The following is a 20,433-nucleotide window of genomic DNA, read 5'->3' as shown; positions in this document are numbered from 1 at the left end:
ACCCAAATACCTCATCACCTAAAGAGCTAAAAAGCAGACTGATTTCCAAGCTAACAATACTTGGCTTTTATCTACTAGAGAAAAAAAGTTCAGTCCATCAGAATATTCTGAATTTCTTTGAAAACAATTTATGCTGCTATTCTGATGAAGTTACTAAGAAGAAATTTAAGAAATGGTTCATGACAACAGTACTTCCAAGCTTCTTAGGTAGGAGAGGTCTAATATTACAGCAACACCTCCCAAAAAAGAACTGAAAAAAAATTCTTTGTACTATAGGCTTGTATAGACCTTTTATTTTATTTTATTTTTTAAAGATTTTATTTATTTGACAGAGACAGAGAGGGAGCACAAGCAGGGGGAGTGGGAGAGGGAGAAGCAGGCTTCCCGCTGAGCAAGGAGCCCAGCGAGGGGCTCAATCCCAGGACCAGGACCCAGGAATCATGACCTGAGCCAAAGGCAGACGCTTGACAACTGAGCCACCCAGGCACCCCTGTATAGACCTTTTAGTGAAACACTTCATTTCACATATCTAAGTGTTTATTAAATAGACATCTTGGGGCACTTGGGTGGCTCAGTCAGTTAAGCGTCTGCCTTCAGCTCAGGTCATGATCTCAGGATCCTGGGATTGAGCCCCACATTGGGCTCCCTGCTCAGCCAAGAGCCTACTTCTCCCTCTGCCTCTCCCCCTCGTTTGTGCACTTGCTCTCTCGCTCACGCTCTCCCCCAAATAAATCTTGTAAAAAAAAAAAAAAAAAAAAAGACACCTGCATGAAAAGTACCTGAGGTTTGTCAAAAATGCATTCCTGGGTCACACTAAGTAGTTTAGCATATGGTTCTTCAGGAATTGCTACATCCTAAGAAAATTATGAGTGATGACACCTAACATCCTGTTCTGGGGAAGTTTGGGTGTGGAGCCCAGGAACGTATAGTTTAATAAGCTTCCCAGGTAATTACAGTGATCCAACTGGCTTGGGAACCACCAACTTGCAACATTTTAACATTCCCATAGCAGGGAAACTAATTTTAAAAAGTGAATTTTGGGGAGCCTGCGTGGCTCAGTCGTTCCGTGTCTGCCTTCGGCTCAGGTCACAGTCCCAGGATCCTGGGATCGAGCCCCACATTGGGCTCCCTGCTCAGAAGGAAGTCTGCTTTTCCCTCTCCCACTCCCCCGCTTGTGTTCCCTCTTCTTGCTGTGTCTTTCTCCCTCTCAAATAAAATCTTTAAAAAAAATTAAAAATAAAAATAAAAAGTGGATTTTTTGGGGGGACGCCTGGGTGGCTCAGTTGGTTAAGTGTCTGCCTTCAGCTCAGGTTATGATCCCAGGATCCTGGGATCAAGTCCTGATCGGGCTCCTTGCTCAGCAGGGAACCTGTGTCTCCCTCTGCCTGCTGCTCTCTCTTGGACAAAAAATAAAACCTTAAAAAAAAATTTTTTTTTTAAATAAATAAGATAGGGCGCCTGAGTGGCTCAGTTGGTTAAGCAACTGCCTTCAGCTCAGGTCATGATCCTGGAGTCCCGGGATCAAGTCCCACATCGGGCTCCCTGCTCAGCGGGGAGTCTGCTTCTCCCTCCGACCCTCCCCTCTCTCATGCTCTATCTCATTCTCACTCTCAAATAAATAAATAAAATCTTTAAAAATAAATAAATAAATAAAGATGCCAGAATCTAGCCCTGAACTTTCATCCTGTTAATAGGGGGTTGTTGAACTGTTAAGTTAGCTATGAGAAAGTTATCTTCTGTAATTAAGTTAAAGTACCTTTATAGTTATCTTTTTCTACACACTGGGAAGGTAGGTTAAATGTGAAAAATAAGAATTTATAACCAAACACTAGAGGATGGAGGGGAATTTTCAATTTGTCCAATACAACACTGTTTTGAGAGGCTTTTACTTGCCTGTAGTGGATAGTAGCATCAGGACATTTGACCTAGGACTGTTCATCTTTCAAGGTAGTTGCACCTGTTATTGCACCTAAGAGGAATAGATGTCCAATTATTTTTTTTTTTTAAGAGTAAGAATGGCTTTGCCCTTTAGCACAAATCATTAGCAATTTTAGGTCTAACTTTTAACTACAAAAATTCATCTCTAATCTTTCCTTCTCTTCACAATCGAAGTTTAGGAGCTATTTTGCAGATTTATATTTATACCAAAGAGGAAGAGACCTAATTAAGCCAAACATTTACGTGAGCATTTACTATGTCCTAGGTATTAATGCAAGCACTATGTATTTATCTCAGGGAGACAAAGTGAAACACTGTCTTTCTGGGGCTCGCATTCTAACAGGGTGAGGAGATTCTAAATACTTAAACTACAGTTAAGTGCAGTAATAGAGCTGGATAAAAGGTACATGGAATTATAAAGAACAAGGGACTGTTTGGAAAAACACCAGAGAAAGCTTCATAGAGGAAAAACACTTGAACTGAAGGATGCATTCACAAGAGGGAGAGAGGGAGGAAGTACTTCATGAAGACATGATCACATAAAAAGAAGGTCTGAGAGAACAAAGTAGGTTTGGGGAAATGAGAGCAGTAGAAATATGGGTGTGGAAGCAAAAGAAGGTGCAACTGAATCTTTGGAAAACAAGCAGAGCTAGATCACAGGGCCTTGTTCGCCATCCTAAGGAACAAGGACTCTTCCATACTGGTTTTAGTTTGTATCCCATTTTTTAGTTAATGTACAAGCATTTTCCGATATCATTACAAACTAAAATAACTTCGGGAAAAAAACTTTCTGGTAATACATGCCTATTGCAGAAAATCCATCTGTAAGCCTACAATCCAAAAAGACCCAGTGAAACCATTCTACTACTTTACTTTCTTTCCCATCTTTTTTTTTAATAAAGTATTTATTTTTTAAGATTTATTTATTTGAGAGAGAGAATGATAGAGCATGAGAGGGAGGAGGGTCCGAGGGAGAAGCAGACTCCCTGCTGAGCAGGGAGCCTGATGCGGGACTCGATCCCGGGACTCCAGGATCATGACCTGAGCCGAAGGCAGTTGCTTAACCAACTGAGCCACCCAGGTGTCCCTCTTTTTTTTTTTTAGTTTATTTATTTTTAAGAGGGGGAGGGGCAGAGGCAGAGGCAGATTCTTAAGCAGGCTCCACACCCAGAGCAGAGCCCAACCTGGGGCTTGATCTCACTATCCTGAGATTATGACCCGAGCCAAAATCAGAGTTGGAGCCTTAATCGACTGAGCTACCCACCCAGGTGTCCCTCTTCACCCATTTCTATAACACTTATGCAAAAGTCCCACAAAATTTTAACTCTATTTTTGTTACCATTTCTTTGTAGTAATACTTTGAAATGATTCTTTGAAAATAATTTTAATGGTTGTTATTCATGGATCTACCCTAATTAGACTGTTGGAAATATATATATTATATATAAATACACATTTGTTTACTTCTAAGACTAAAACAGGAGTTGAGATACATGAATGATTCCCAAATAGCAGCCCAAAATGAATTCTGGACAATTTTTCATTATTCCACAGCAAAATGAGAAGAACAATGTGACAAGTTTTTCAAAATGACAATTTAATCTTTAAAATCACATACAAAAGTCAGTGAGTCACCTGGGTGGCTCAGCTGGTTAAGCATCTGACTTCAGCTCAGGTAGTGGTCTTAGGGCCTGATCCCAGGACTCCACATAGAAGGGAGGAGTCTGCTTGTCCCTCTGTGCCCTGCCCCCCAACCCTGTTCATGCTCACTCATACTCGCTCTCAAAATCTTTTAAAAAACAAAACCTGTATGTCCTTGTTTGCTGTTAGTAACTATTTTAGAACCAAATGTTGCATACACTGTCACTATTTGAAGAACTAAAACTGGCAACTATGTTTATTACACATATTATCATTTGATTCATTCAAGAAATCCCAAAGTCTGGAAACCAATGGATTTGAATTAACTCTCAAACCTACCAACTCTTTAGTTTGTCTCTCATATATACCAAATCTGATACACTGTATCAAAAAAAAACCCACACAAGAGTTTCCTAATTGCTTTGTTGATTCATATCCTAGAGGTCTAGATGAACACTCATTTGATTTGTCCTAAACCCTTGAAGTTATCCTGTTCTCAAACAACAGTTCTGTATTGTTTGAACAGGAACGTGAGCCTTTCCTATCTTAACTATTCTATGCCATCAAGGCTCCTGTGAGACACAAGACCTAGACTCTCAGTCAGGTCCCTGATTTAGAAGGAACAAATCTAACCTGCTTGTTGGGAAGCTAGCTAGTCACTGACAGCTACTAATACACAAGGGAGTTACCCACACACCTTGACAAAGACTGTTTATTATGATTAACAATTACCCTGTTCTTTTAAAAAAATTTTTGTCAGAGAGAGAAAGCACAAGCAGGGGCAGCGGCAGGCAGAGCAGAAGAAGCAGACTCCCTATTGAGCAGGGAGACTGATGGGGGACTCGATCCCAGGACCCTGGGATCATGACATGAGCCGAAGGCAGATACTTAACCGACTGAGCCACCCAGGCGTCCCAATAATTATCCTGTTCTTATAAGCACCTTTTCCCCAAGTAGCTCAAAGCCTTCTGGTACACAATGCCTCCTTGATGCACAGTAACAGCAGAATGAGCAAGAAAGTAAGGTCTGCCAGTGAGACTGAGTGAGTATAAAGAGCATGAATAATCAGACTCTAAATACTGAAAATACTTTCAAATTCATAGCTTTTTCAAAATTTTTAAGTTCAAATATAATTAACATACAGGGTTATGTAAATTTCAGGTGTACAAAAAGCCACAGCTTTTAAGTCCACATGGCCTGTGATGTCAAACCTCTTCCTACTCCTCTCTCAAAGAGAGCCAATACCCTACACTTACCTTCATATGAACATTATAATAGAGCCCAAAGTTTAAAAAAAAAAAAGTTCACTGGTTTGGCTGTAATTATTGAGTTCTAAAATACCAGATCTTATGACAGTTACAAAGATATACTTTTCACTGAGAATTCTCTCTCCAGGGTATTAAATGAAAACTTCATGCATAAAGCTTAACTGTCTTCTCCCCATCTCAAGCATTGCCCCATGACTTGATTTTTGTAATCTGGTTCCTTCATTTTACTTTGCTAATTCATATTTAGAATATTTTAATTTTCACACAAATTACAGTTATTTCATAAAAATGCATGGCATGGAAAAACCATTCCAGTTTATTTACCAATGTAAAATTAATTCCAGGGAACATAGGACTTGTTTTAGAAATGGAAAATATAACCTAGGTATTTAATTTTTGGGGAATGCACGATAGCAAGGGTTGGGGGGGCAGTTTATGCATAGAAAGCCAAGCATCTACTTCTCTTCCATAAATAACTGATTTTACCAAGTACCTGTATGGACAACTTAACAATGAGTTTGAAGAGTTTAACCTTAAACTACACACTTTGATCTATGCCTCCAATTAAACTACTCTCAGAGTTAATCCTTGAACATAATTTTCCCATTTGGCTGATAGAAAAAAGGCAGAGATACACAGAAACAATTGTATGTCATAGCTATTAAGGTCTTATGAGCATTTGATTTTTACAACATAAACCTCACTCTAGTACTTTCAGTGTTTTGTTTTTAGTTTCTGAGAAAGCTATTTGGACCTAAAGCTATCAACTAAGACGTAATACATGAATGCAACTTAAGAGGTCAGTTTATTTTGTAGCTTAATACAAGAGAAGTTTGAGTCTTGGTTTCCCTCTCAATTTATGCTAACTTCTGGTCATCTTTACAGAGGCTGAGCACTTTTATAATACCAAACTTTGATGGGTCAGCGATAAATAAAACTAATTCTTGCCTCCAGAGGCAAGGATAACAAATTTATTTTTTTTTAATTTCATTTTTAAGTAAACTCTACACTCAATGTGGGGCCCAAACTTACAGCCTCAAGATCAAGGGGGCGTATGTTCCACTCCACTGACTGAGCAGGGATAACAAATTTAGGACTCTGATACACATGTATTTACAGAAGAGTATACACTGTTACATTAACTACAGAAATGGTATAGTTGTTGATCAAGAGAGAAGTCTGTAGAGTACAGGAGTAGAAAAAAAATGGAAAAGGGCAGTAAAAATAGGAACCAAAAATTAGCTACTTACTTTATGTTAATGATCACCCAGGAGAGATCAAGACACAGGATATAAAAAGTATTGAAAATAAAAATGAATTGAAGCACCTGGGTGGCTCAGTCGGTTAAGTGTATTTCTGCTACGGTCATGATCCTGAGATAGAGCACGGTGTCAGGCACCGTACTCAGCAGGGAGTCTGTTTGTCCCTGTGTCCCTCCCCCCAACTCATACACTCTTCCTCTCAATCTTTTAAAAAATGGACTTAACATAAACATTAAATAAAGAATTCATATAGAAATGAAAGGATCAAATGTGAAACACCTAGGTAAATAAAGTACTGAAATCTAAGTATCTTTATGGATATTAATTTCCTCATTTGTAAAGAGGGCTAAATCAAAAATCCATCTCTTCTATCACTAGAAACTAATTGCTGGGGCACCTGGATGGCTCACTCAGTTAAGTGTCAGACTTTTTTTTTTTTAAGATTTTATTTATTTATTTGACAGAGAGAGACACAGTGAGAGAGGGAACACAAGTAGGGGGAGTGGGAGAAGGAGAAGCAGGCTTCCTGTGGAGCAGGGAGCCCAATGCGGGGCTCGATCCCAAGACCCTGGGATTATGACCTGAGCCGAAGGCAGACGCTTAACGACTGAGCCACCCAGGCGCCGCTAAGCATCAGACTCTTAATTTCGGCTCAAGTCATGATCTCAGGGTCCTGAGACAGAGCCCTGCGTCAGGCTCCGAACTAGGCATGGAGCCTGCTTAAGGTTCTCTCTCTCCCTCTGCCCCTCTGCCCACTCACACCCGCCCAAAACCAAAAAACAACTAACTGCTGTAAAATACACCATAAAAGAAAATATAATGCAAGTTCAGCTGACATACATTAAGTATATTCATTCCTAGTTAGCTCTGACCTTTAATTATACGTCAACATTTAAAAAAATAGGAAGAGAGGGGCGCCTGGGTGGCTTAGTCGTTAAGCATCTGCCTTCGGCTCAGGTCACGGTCCCAGGGTCCTGGGATCGAGCCCCACATCCGGCTCCCTGCTCAGCAGGAAGTCTGCTTCTCCCTCTCCCATTCCCCCTGCTTGCGTTCCCTCTCTCTGTCTCTGTCAAATAAATAAATCTTTAAAAAAATTTTTTTTTTTAAATAATAGGAATAGGTATCTAATATAGCTGCATTCCACCCCCCCAGCGTTTTGCGCACACAATATAAATATACACACAAACCAGACACTTGATATAAAAGCACTGTAAGTCAAACTTTGTTTTCAAAATGTTTAACTGTTGGAGCCCAGAACCTTCAGAAAAAAAGGTACTGGCTGTAAGAATATTTAGCTCACCCAGGGAACCATACTTGGTGACATCTCACATGAAACAAGGGCTTAGGCGTATCTTTAAAAAAAATAAAAATAATCTTAGAAACTTGTTTTAGTTTCACACAGGTGTTATATTTGGGACAGACCTTTTGTGAAGTAGAAAAACTATCCTGTCAAGTACCAGTAAGGCTTGATAAAACGATGCATGGAAGATGGGCATTTCTAAACTTTATTAAAAGTTTACTATAGCTCACGGTTGGGTCAAAATGTATAATATGGAGGTGGTGCCTGGGTGGCTCAGTCTATTGAGTGCCCAAGTCTTCGTTTCAGCTGAGGTCATGAGATTGAGCCCAGTGTCAGGCTCCCCATTCAGTGGGGAGTCTGCTTGTCCCTCTCCCTGACCTCCACTGCTGCTCCAACGTGCGTGTGTGTTCTAAAATAAATAAATTAAAAAAAAAATTGTCTCACCCCCTCTCCCCCACCCCCCTCTTAAAGGAAAAAAAAAGATGTAATATAGAAATTTGCCCAGGCAGGAAATATTAATTCTAAAAAAACCTTGTCATGTACAGAATAAATACATTATGTATTTATATAAAGAAAAATGCCAATGATGACAGTGTTTTTCCTTCTCAATGTCCTAACTTAAGTGGGTACTATTATACAATAAATTGTTTCTGCTTTCTAATGGGTGTACTCCCAGATCTATAAATGGATAAATTCTTCTGAAATATACACTGTAAAATGGTGAGAACGTGAAAGTCACCTGGGAATTACGAGAACTGTTTATGACTATTTTCAAGTCACAATCACAACTTTCTTACAGCAGTTTTATATGGCTAGATAACGTACCGTTTAACAATAACCTCGGTCATACAAGGGTAGCATTTATCTGTTACAACAATGACTGTAAGGATTTCTGCTGATGGCCAAATGTGTATGTTGTCCTAAAGCCATAAAAAATGCACTTGGCATGGGCATAATGAATTTAAGATGTACAAACATGAACAAAAATACTAACCTGAAATTTGAAGCATCCTAATAAATTCTTTTGAGTCTAGAATTTTAATAAGGAAAGCAGGTGTCAACATGTATTTCCTGATGCAGGAGCAAAATTACCAGTTCTAGCTTTTGTTATACAGGTAGACACAGGTTGCCTGTGCTACATGGATTCTCAGCATAAAAGTTAAAAAGCCAGAAATCTCTTAAATCCATGTTTATTATTAGTGGCTATCAATTATCATCTAATGCTGTCAGGCACTAAGCTACATATTTGCCGATAATTGAACAATTTACAGATAAGGAAACAGATGAAGCAAGTCAATCAAGAACATGTAGGCTGTAGAGGCGCCTAGCTTGCTTGGCAGAGCATGCGACTCTTGATCTTGGGGTTGTGAGTTCGAGCCCCATGTTGGGTGTGGAGACTATTTAAATATCTTAAAAAAAAAACCTAAACAACAAAAAACACGTAGATTGTAACAGGTGAGCATAAACAGGGAAAGTCATCAGACTTGCTCATACTTGCTTTCTCATTCCCGCTTTTTACATCCAACTAGGAAGAAAAAAAATACTTTTAAACCAAATACTTTTTCTAACCCTAATCCCACCTAAAGTGAGATAAGGAAGATTAGGAATGAAACTGATAAACCTAGTTATATGACAGACTTTTTACTAATGGTCTAGTTTTCAATTTGGACTTAGCTGGCAAGAGCTGAGTCCCAGGCCCTATTCTGAGACTTTATGCCAGTCATTTCCCTCTTTGAGATGACTTCACATACACATTATGACCAATGCCTGGCTCCCATTGTCTTTCTGATAAACTTTAATGTTTTTAGATAAAGAGGGAACCTATTCCTCCAGTTTAGTCTTATCCCTAGTATTCAGATTTTTCATGAACGAAGGCTATGGTAAGGTAAGCCACTCCTTCCTGAAGAAAACTAATTTTTTAAGTTTAAGTAATCTCCACCCAATGCAGGGCTCAAACTCAACAACCCCAAGATCAAGAGTCACATGCTTTCCAACTGAGCCAGCAGACACCCCAAAAACTTTAGATATGCAAGAAATGGCATTCCCCCCCCCATTCTGTAGCTAAAACCTGAAAAGGCAGCAAAAATAAGTCATTATTCTCAAGTTCACATGATAACAATAGTATGGTAGTATACGCAACCTCTTCTCTGTCCTAAACACAACTTGTCTGACCACATCTGTGCAAGATATTCTGTGGCTACTCTCTTTATTCCCATGCTCTCACTTTATGGCAAGTTAAAAGGCAAATGGGAGTAAAAAAAGATAAGACGATGCTCAACACTGCTCAGCATCAGGGAAATCCAAATCAAAACCTCAATGAGATACCACTTCACACCAGTCAGAATGGCTAAAATTAACAAGCCAGGAAACGACAGATGTTGGCAGGGATGTGGAGAAAGGGGAACCCTCCTACACTGTTGGTGGGAATGCAAGCTGGTGCAGCCACTCTGGAGAACGGTATGGAGGTTCCTCAAAAAGTTGAAACTAGAGCTACCCTACGACCCAGCAATTGCACTACTGGGTATTTACCCCAAAGATACAAAGTAGGGATCCGAAGGGGTACGTGCAGCTCGATGTTTATAGCAGCAATGCCCACAATAGCCAAACTATGGAAAGAGCCAAGATGTCCATTGACAGATGAATGAATAAAGAAGATGTGGTATACATACACAATGGAATATTATGCAGCCATCAAAAGGGATGAGATCTTGCCATTTTCAACGACGTGGATGGAACTGGAGGGTATTATGCTGGGCGAAATAAGTCAATCAGAGAAAGACATGTATCATATGATCTCACTGATATGAGGAATTCTTAATCTCAGGAAACAAACAGGGTTGCTGGAGTGGTGGGGGTGGGAGGGATGGGGTGGCTGGGTGACAGACATTGGATAGGGTATGTGCTATGGTGAGCACTGTGAATTGTGTCAGACTGTTGAATTGCAGATCTGTACCTCTGAAATAATACAATGTTAAAAAAAAAAAAAAGCAGGAAGGGAAAAATGAAGGGGGGGAAATCGGAGGGGAAGACAAACCATGACAGACAATGGACTCTGAGAAACAAACTGAGGGTTCTAGAGGGGCCGGGGGTGGGGGGATGGGTTAGCCTGGTGATGGGTATTAAAGAGGGCACATACTGAATGGAACACTGGGTGTTATACACAAACAATGAATGGTGGAACACTACATCAAAAACTAATGATGTAATGTATGGTGATTAACATAATAAAATTAAAAAAACCACATAATTTTCCTTAAACTATACTTTCAAATGTAAAAAAAAAAGGGTAAGATGATACATCAAATGGATGATTGAAGAATCCTTTAAAAATTAAATGAATCCTTTTGGGGAGTGAGGGGATTCACTAGCAGTTGAAGATTTTGAGTGCTGGGTGGGGGGATGGGTTAGCCTGGTGATGGGTATTAAAGAGGGCACATTCTGCGTGGAGCACTGGGTGTTATGCACAAACAATGAATCATGGAACACTACATCAAAAACTAATGATGTAATGTATGGTGATTAACATAACAATAAAAAATTTTAAAAAAAGCTCTTGAGTGCTTAAATTATGACTTTCCAACAACTTCTTTACTCTCGCTAAACTAGTATAAGTGACCCAGTACAACTTACCTTACTAATTTAAAACAAAAACTTGTTATTCCTAAATCCTTAATTCCATCTGTTATATCCTCACTTACTAAGAAGTGATCTTTCCTTTCTTGGAGGTTAACCGTTAGCAACAAACCAACCTATACAAAAAGAAATGGAAGTGGCATTAAAACTGAGCTGAATTTGGGCGCCTGGGTGGCTCAGTCGTTAAGCGTCTGCCTTTGGCTCACGTCACGGTCCCGGGGTCCTGGGATCAAGTCCCACATCGGGCTCCCTGCTCCACGGGAAGCCTGCTTCTCCCTCTCCCACTCCCCCTGCTTGTGTTCCTGCTCTCGCTGTCTCTATCAAATAAATAAATAAAATTTAAAAAAAAAAAACTGAGCTAAATTTAAAAACACAGAAATAAAGGTTGGGAGAAACTAGCAAGTAAACATTTAAACAGACATAAATGCTTCAGAAGTTCTAATTACCAAGTAGTTTATCTTGCCAAACTAACTGGAAATGTAGGGGCTGGGAATTATGTTTTGTGCGTCTTAAATACGGTAGGAATGCCAATTATTTTATTCAAATTAGAGCTGGAGTTCCAATCTGTCCCAGGAACAAAGCAATCAAAGGGGAAAACCAGATTATAGTTTTAAATTTGTGACACAAATATCAATATACTTTGGGAGGGACACTCTTATTTAAAAATACTTTTGAAGATAAGGAATATTAAAGTGACATAATCTTAGAATAAATTTCTATATAACTTAACTCGATTTAAATTTTAGTTGTATGAAATATCATTTACTCTAGGTCGATGACCAGTTTATTAGGAAGAGTACTGTTTAAGAGACAGTTGTTCAGTGAAGGTATATTCTGTACCTCAAAAAGACAAGGCTGACCATACTGCTGTTTCGTGGTGTACTTACAACTAAGGAACAAAAACCCCCCCCAATCCAATTTTCTTTTATAGTACAAATACAAGATAAACTCTGCATACTTCAGTGCTTATGGCAAACAGAGGCACCGAATGGAAAAGGCCATAACATACTTTTAAGAAAAGAAAACATAGGACAAGCAGAGTTGGGAAACTAGATACATTCAGAAATTTTATTCTGTAAATTACCACTCACTATGAGCAAAGAAAGGACCTCCAATAAATTTCCCAGCTCTTCTTCATTGGCTCCATTTTTACATTTGATATTAAAGTTTACAGTTCACAATGAATATTAAAAAGCCCATTTTCTACATCTACTGTTAAATCATTCCAGAGAACAGTACAGTGGGCTCTGTAAGCTTTTGCTAGCTTCCTATTTGCTTCATTCAGGTGGAAGAATACTATTAGTTTCTCTATTTTCCAAACCAAACTCTGTACTTAAAGATGTTTCGAACTTGAACAGTTAACAGGAAGACTGTAGGCCTGATTTTTTTTTTTTAAGATTTTATTTATTTGAGAGACCCCAGCCAAAGGCAGACGCTTAACAGACTGAGCCACCCAGCCGCTCCCTTCCTTTTCTAAAGACTGATTGAGAGAGAAAGAGAGCGAGCGCGTGAATGCGATCTTCTACAGGGGGAGGGGCAGCTCGATCCCAGGACCCTGAGATCATGACCTGAGCTGAACCCAAGAAGCCATACTACTCAATGACGCTCAACCGACTAAGCCACCCAGGCACCACTAGACCTGATCTTTTTGAATAGCAGAAGGCAGTTAACTTTCAAAAATGTTTTTTGAATACTCAGGAATAAACCTATCTTTTTCTTAAGAAAACCAATCAAGTTGATTCAAGGTATCCACAACCTTGGAAAATTTTTTTGAGGACTCTTTGCAAATATGAATTTCAGGTTTAGTGTTAACATAAATAAAATAGTACCTTGCCCAGGAAGAACGAGATACCATTAAATTCATTTTTCAGGAAGTTAAACTGATCAGGTGGTATGTTTAACCATAACATTTTAAGGTATATTTAATGGTTTAAGTTCAATTCTCAGACATAAATCTTTCCATTGTACACTTAGACGACACTAAAGTCAGGTGGGGCAGAGGAAAATTCCATATAAAAACAAAATCCAGTGAAGTCCCTTATAATTCCGAATATTTTCTTACTTTGAACTTGAGCTCAAAAGATAGACAATCACCATTCAAAAATAGCCCAAAAGCTTTAACAGGGTCACCAATGTTTATAAAGCTCAAAACTGACCCTTGGAATTCTGAGATTCATTTAACATGCAATTTTAATCAGCCCTATGATTGGAATGCCAATCTCATGATACATAAAACACGTGTAGGTACCTCTGGCACATGGACACTTATAAATTACAGAAAGAAAAATGACAAAAACTAAACTCAAGGGCACAAAAAATTGGGTCCTCTAGTATCAAAGCAAGCAGTACTAAGTACTTTGATAAGCCCCAAACACATCAAGGAATTACAAACCCAAATAATCATTGGTGTTTATATACTGAAGTTTGTAGGTTAAAATGTCCTCTAGATTTGAGAAATACGATGTTGAAAAATAAGGCCAGTTTTTCCCTTCCCATTTTTCTGGAGGCCTAAGTATCCCATCAGCAGTCCCTCGTCTCCTCTCTTATAGAAGTCAGAGGGGAGGAAACCTGGCCTGTGAGCCTCCTAATGTACACTTCATTTCCTCATCAAACCCTGGTGGGTCAAGTGTGTTTTTGAAAAAGTGTGAAGGCTATGTTTTACAGTTTGCACTGCAGTTTATTGGCAGAGTGTTATCCACCTAAACACACACACACACAAAACTTGTACACCTGAATGCCAACCAAGCACTGGGCTGGGTCATTATGTAAGGAATGCATCCTACGACTTGGGAGCAAGAATTTGGAAGTTTCAGGAGGCAAAGTCGCAAGTTACCCAGGAGTGGGAAGAAGTACTTCGGGTGGTGTGGACAAAGACACAAACGTATGAAACAGCTCTACCTATGTATTTTATCCATTAGGGGATGTCTGCCACCTGAAGCCGACTGTAAAACTTCCAATTATACAAGAGATGATGATTTGAATAAAAAATATAGGAAGGTTGGGGGTGGTGTGGTTTACTCAAATAATGAAAGAGCATGAGAAGCAAAAATTTTTTGAGGGAATGGGTGAACAAAGTTCTCTGGAATCTAGTACCAAGCTCAGTATTTTTTACGGGAGTTTAGGAAGCCTGTGGGCCCCCTTGTATACCTTAACACTGCATTAACAAATGAGATAAAAACTGAGGCTTTACTGAAGTCATAGGCACAAATGAAATTGCCCAGAGAGAACATATAAAACAAGAAGGTAGTCAAAGAAATAATTCCAAATATTTAAAACGCCACAGGAACGTGGCAAAAGAAAAACTAGAGCCCAAGATTTGGCAATTAGGAATAATGTAGACATGCTGACCAAAAAAACAAAAACAAGGATGTTTCTGTTAGCTTGAAAAATGGCCTCTCTTCTTTATTAAGGCAGAATAAAGCTACGAAGACTATGAAAATTACCTTAAAAACGTGACTTCATATTTGCTCCCTTTTTCCTGAGCCAAAATAAAAGTTGCTATGACAGTTAAGGGAGACACAACTTAAACGTGACAAATCCTCGAGGTTATTCAAGATGCCCATTTTCTAATCACAATGCACGAACACAAAAAAAACTCTGAACTCTAAAATCTTTGTACTACTTAATATTTACACTCTAGTTACAGGCTTTTCAGTTCATATTGTTACTTCGCTGAAAAAGCCACAAAATCTAGCAAGGGTTTAAGTATAAACAAATGAATAAAAAATCTTGTTTTCAAACTAAGTCTACAACTAACACTAAAGGAAATAACATAACCTTGACCAGAGTTAAACCCATCTTTTCGGGTCCAGCAAACGTTTCCTCCTGGCACGAGGTGTGTTCTGTCAAAAAGCAAGCCAGGTTTCCGTGCAAACGTCTTTGTTGTGTGTAACTCCCGGCTCTCACCACCACCCAAGGCGAGGAGCCTTTTGAATTTTCACTAGTTTAGTTAACGGCTACTATGCTTGTTTGTCTAAGTGGGAATAATCAAAAACAAAACTAGTATTTATTACAGAATCTACCAATATAGACTACTTAAAAACTTTCCAACTAAAGACCGTCACTAACAAGGTTTCGAAAATTAAAAGTCAGTCCATACTTCTACAGAAGTGATTTAAAGAGGTAGGCTTCATAATGGTGCAGGAATCTTAATGAATAACATTTACCGAAAGTGATTTCATCTTTTATTTTTAAAAACCATAGTTAAGAGGGCGACAGAAAGACAAAAGTATTGAAAACACCCTTACTTCATATAAATTACAGCACTAGCAGATTTATTCTTATTACTAATCACGCCTAAATTTAAAAAGAAAACCACATCCACTAAGTCTACACATTCCTGTAGAATATACAGATAGGGAAGATATGAGAAGTACAGAAAACCTGAAAAGGGTCCTCAAAATTCAGATGGTAACTTTTAAGTGTTCCTGGGTGTTATTTACACCTTTTACACCTGCTTCCAAATTTAAGAAATATTTTTCTACTGGAATCTGAGAAACTTTACGTTTTCCCAGAAAATAACGGACACTTCTTGACGTTGTGGCCTAGCTAGTCTCTCCTTTTTACTCCGTCCAGTGGCCCTGAGGGACTCACAGTTGATTACGACTCTCACAGTAGGAAACTGCCACCTTACGTAAGCACTTTGCAAGGAGAAAGGTTAGATAAGAAAATAGGGCACCGAACCTTCTCCTCCACCAACAGCCGTCACACCCCACGAGTGTCCCTCCAGGGGCTTTCCCCCGGGAGCCGCAGCTGTTAAGCTATATGGGGGAGGGGAAGCGCTCTCAAACAGTCATCTCTTCCTCTTCAGGCCGCCAACGCCGACCGCACCACAGTCTCCTCCGCCCAAGCCCTTTCCCCTCCCCCGCCCCAGCCTGGGTCTGAGCCAAACCCCACAGGAATGCAGCCCGGTCACATGCGCTGCGGCGGCGGTGGACGTGCCTCTCCCCCCGCGCCCCAAGGAGACCCAGCGCCATCTTGCCCTGACGCAGTTACAAAAGTCATGGGAGGAATCGTGTCTCCTCGTCCGCGCCAGCGCCCCAAAGTTTCGCAGAGGCCGAGCCGGGGCCCTCACCTCGGGCAGGGACAGGAGAAAATACTCAGGGAAGAGCCTTGAGATTCTCTTCGCCACTGCTTGGGTTCCATATCAGCCGCGGCAGCAACGATCACCATCGTCACTTCTCCCTCTCTGCCTTTGCAACAGCCTCCCCCGACGGCTCTGGCCCCTCCCGCTGCTGCAGCATGAGGTCATCGCTGGCCAATCACGACGCGCCCGACAGAACACATCAGGCACTGATTGGCTGCACGGACCGCCTCTGCCTCTCCCCACTCGGCTTACCAAGCGTTCCGGGTCTCTGTACAGCGAGAAGACGGAAACCGCCATTTCGGGGGAAAGAACCCGAAGAGAAGAATCGGGATCACCGTGTTATTTTAGTGGGGAAACCCCTGTTTTATTCTTTGGCCTCCCCCTTTTTTCTTCGAGATAACCGTCTCTCAGTCCCTCCCTCGTTTAATCACCGCCACATTAAGGAATTCCCGCTCCCCACCCCGCACATTGTCCCGCCGGCGGGGAAATCCTTCCCCCGGGCCAAAAGAAGTAGGAGGCAGCGACGGCAACTGCACCGACGGCAACAGCAGCTTTTTACCCCGATACACGGTGGCAGGAAAGCGGCGCTGACGGTGGCTGTACTTTTCCTGCTGCTTCTCCCCCCGACCTCTTCCGTTTCTCGCTCCTCCATCGAGACGGCGCTGGACGCTCCAGCTCCGCTTTTATCCGGGGCCCGGAGTCTGCGCACTGGAGCCTCCTCAGCCCCTAGTGGGCGTCGAGTGACACCCAAACCGAGTTCACCCAGCGCTGAAGGCCAGACTGGGGAGGGGGAGGGGAAGACTGAGACTGAGGTTTGGGGAGTGGGAGAAAGGGCATCGCTTTAGGAGGGTGAGGGGAGGGGGGGTTGTTCCCTGGGCCTACAGTCCTTATCCTTCCACCCAGTAGTGGCGTGCTCAAGCTCGCCGATATCCACACTTGAGGGCTGCTCAGGGAAAAGGGGTAAAGAACCAATCCCACCAAATACCGAAACTTCCCCAAACCTTCTGTGAATTGTTGAATGCATCTGTTGTGAAAAAGACGGAGATTCTGCCCACCTCTCTGTCTCCAGTTGGTTATCTTCAAGCCTCTATGGAAGAGGCAACAGCGGGCGGCAGCCCACAAGCAAAATGGCGGCGGGCAGCTTCGTTCCCCTCCCCCTCTGCCCCTGCGGAGCGGGGCGGGCGGAACCCGTGCACTTGCCGCCGCCGCCGCGGCCGCCGCCGCCGCCGCCGCCGCCGCGGCCGCCGCCGCCGTCGCCGCCATTTTCCCAGAGCGAGAGGCAGTGACACTGAGCGGGCGCAGGGGGCCGAGTCGGAGACCGTGCCTGAGTTCGGGAGCGGCAACAGAGGGGGCATAGACACTCTGAGCAGCCTTGCCGTCGCCTCTGCGTTCCTGTTGACTGTTTGGGTGCCCCCTCCCCTACTCCTTGATTGCTGGTGAAGAGGCTGCGCGCTGCTGTTTGGGGAGGGGGTGTGTGGAGCCGGGTCCTGTGTCCGCAGTGCCTGCTGTCGGGGGGTCGTCTGTTCGCGGAGGTGTGGAGAGGCTCCTTGGGGGTCGAGCAGATAACGGGGTTCGGGTGTCTGGTGTGTGAACATCACAGGTCAGTGCCTGTCGTCTCCTTGGGAGTTCTTGGGGTTTGCGGGGTGGAGGGACGCGTGTTTCAGGGGGGAGGGGGCTTTCTCATTATTATGCTTTTGGGGGGGTTGGGGGAGTCAGCGTTTACTCTCAGGTGTCTGGGCTGGAGCAAGACGCTGCTTGTTTGAATCGAATTTATCCTTTCTCTTCCCTGTCCTAGAAAGGGAGCATTATGGCGGGTTTTAGGGTTGGGGAAAGGGGGAACTGGCAGTTAAACCCCCTTAGGAGTGGGAGTTAGGGAGGGGGCGCACTCCTCATTGGCAGCGGGTTAAGGGCGCTTGGGTGAGGAGGGAGGCTTGTGACTGTTGGTAGGGTTTGTGTCGAAGTGGTCCCAGGAGCTGCCAGCTCTCCCTTTCCTCGACCGCATCTTGTTCAGGTGCTGAAAAACCGTATAGGCCCCATTTTCTTCTTCTTCCATTAATTGCTTGGCATTCTCTGGTATAATTTTCTGGTAAATACTAAGGGGGTTAAAAGGACGCTCTGGGTCTCTATCTCCCTTTGTGGGAGAACAAGACAGCTCCTCATCCTCTCCGGGAGAGGGTAAACCCGCCCCAGAGGTGGTCACCCCAGTACCCAGCCTTCTCAGTCTCCTCCCCCACTCCTCTTGCATTCTCGCCGTCCTTTACTGTACCGGAGGCTTAGAATCCACAACATGGCACATTTCAGAAAAGCTTATTTTGACCAAGGGATTGGCACAAACACTGTGGCAGCAGATACAGAAGAGAAACAAACGGTTCACTGTGCTAAACGAGGGAGGGGGGAGAGAAAAAACAATCCGGAGTGCTCTCTTCCACTGGCCTCAGTTCCGTAGAGATCCGTTCTTGCTAGAGTCTTAAGAATGATACAATTTAAAGTCAGAGAGAAATCGCTAGAGTTCGCTTTGGAGTAAATCCCGGGTTTTTTTGTTTTTTGTTTGTGTGTGTGTGTGTGTGTGTGTGTGTGTGTGTGTGTTTGGTGTCTGTTTCCCCTCCTTTTAGAGATGTGAATAACGTAAGGTGTTGGAGTTCTGGAGACCTTGGAGAGAATTAAGTGAGGGGCATTCAACTCTAGGCTGGAGACATCAATACCTAATTGGAAGATGGCCCCGTTTTTTCCTTTATTTTCCGAGATGGGAAGTAAAAAGTGAAATTTCCCTCTTTTGTCCTTTACAGATTCTAAAAATGGCGGCCCCAGGCTGATGTTGTGGTAATCTAATCAGCTCGGGTCCTCCACACCCCATGCAGTGCGTTTGTCTGCAGCATATTACAGGCTTATTATGTTTACATGAAAAGACTGTGCTGCTTTTCTTCCCCAAATAGTTTACAAAAATGTGTTGATTTTACTGCAATTACAATGCTGTGTTTTAGTTGATTTATTGGTTTTTCCTGAGGCAAATAAAATGACACCACTTCGAAAAAAAACCACTCAGGTAGCCTTAGAAATTTCAGTAGTGAGGGTAGGTGCTCTTAAACATTTAAAAAAATATATTTGGGACAAGGAATAGTTTTTGCTCGGTTTAGTGCAAGTGTTTTTTATTCACTGTGCTAAAGTAAGTTAAAATATTTAGTAAGTGTATAAGTATAACATTTTGTGTGACTAGATGTTTTAATTTAGAGTGAAATGTTTCCCATCCTCTTGACCAATTTTGTGAATTTTGGTTTTGGTACTCTTTCAGATTAATTTTTAGGGAGCTGTACAAACAAGCCTAAACCTGTTACTTCACTGGGTGTGGAGATGCTTGTTCTTCTCACTATTATAGTTTGCATCCATTTTTCTCATGTATTTAAGCATTCCTTAAGAATTTTCTAAGTTTGTGTATTTCATGAAGTGCAGCTGCACACTTTCCTATCTTTTAAAATTGTTTTACAGCATTCTATCATAATTATGTAAGTAGAAAAGTAAGGCTTTAGTTCTTGAAACCACCCCCCATGCCCATTTACCTATTTGGGGATGTGGAACTTAGTCTGTTTTAATGATTTAAATAACAGCTATACCGTAATAGAGGGTCTTGAATCCATTTTATGCTAATTTCAGAATCTAAGATTGAGGCAGAAAATCAAATGGTATCATTTAACAGTATTTTAAAAAGTGGGAATGATTGAAATTCATCTCTGTAGTGGGGGGTTGATCTTTTTGGCCTGAACTCAGCAATGAGATATGAGTGGGCCATTAATGGCAGTTAATGACCATTCTGATATGGACTGACTGAAAGATGAGTGCCTTTCAATCCAGTAGTTCTTAAAAAGGTTGGAGAGTATACACTCTTTCATGATTCTTTTATTTCCACTGTAAATTCTGCTCTAATATTTACAATGGAACGAGAGAATCATGAAGTTCATATATGAATTAACTTTCTGTTCTGCAAAATAATTGTAGAAATAACTGGCTTAGAGAGTTTCATCATGGAAGACTGAGCACATAACCTTAGAATCTTTGAAATATTTTATTGTAAAATGAAATGTTGGTGGGTAGTAGGAGTTTGTGTAGGGATTTCTGGTCAATACTCATTTTCATTATGCTCTGAGTGATCGTGTAGGTCTGGATCCGTAACTGCAGTGTAAAGATTGTGCGTTTGTTTTATAGACTATGTGGTTAAGATCTGTGGTTCAGAAGGTTGGTACTTTAAACTTAATATCTAATGTAGGAAATCAGTATACTCTTAAGGAAATGTGGTTTATGTAGCCATGGGAG

General features: G+C 41.6%; 1 protein-coding gene across 1 annotated transcript in view; it reads left to right on the top strand.

Annotated features, from left to right (window-relative positions):
- The first annotated feature begins 17,350 nt into the window (after positions 1-17,350).
- Positions 17,351-20,433, top strand: part of KMT2E (lysine methyltransferase 2E (inactive)) — an 87,562-nt gene continuing 84,479 nt past the window's right edge. Inside the window, 1 exon segment of the mRNA XM_027574819.2 lies at positions 17,351-17,728. The gene's annotated coding sequence lies outside the window, so the exon portion shown is untranslated.

The sequence above is a fragment of the Zalophus californianus genome, chromosome 12 (genome assembly GCF_009762305.2).
Source record: "Zalophus californianus isolate mZalCal1 chromosome 12, mZalCal1.pri.v2, whole genome shotgun sequence".
Taxonomy (NCBI): domain Eukaryota; kingdom Metazoa; phylum Chordata; class Mammalia; order Carnivora; family Otariidae; genus Zalophus; species Zalophus californianus.
This window is presented reverse-complemented; position numbering and strand designations above follow the sequence as displayed.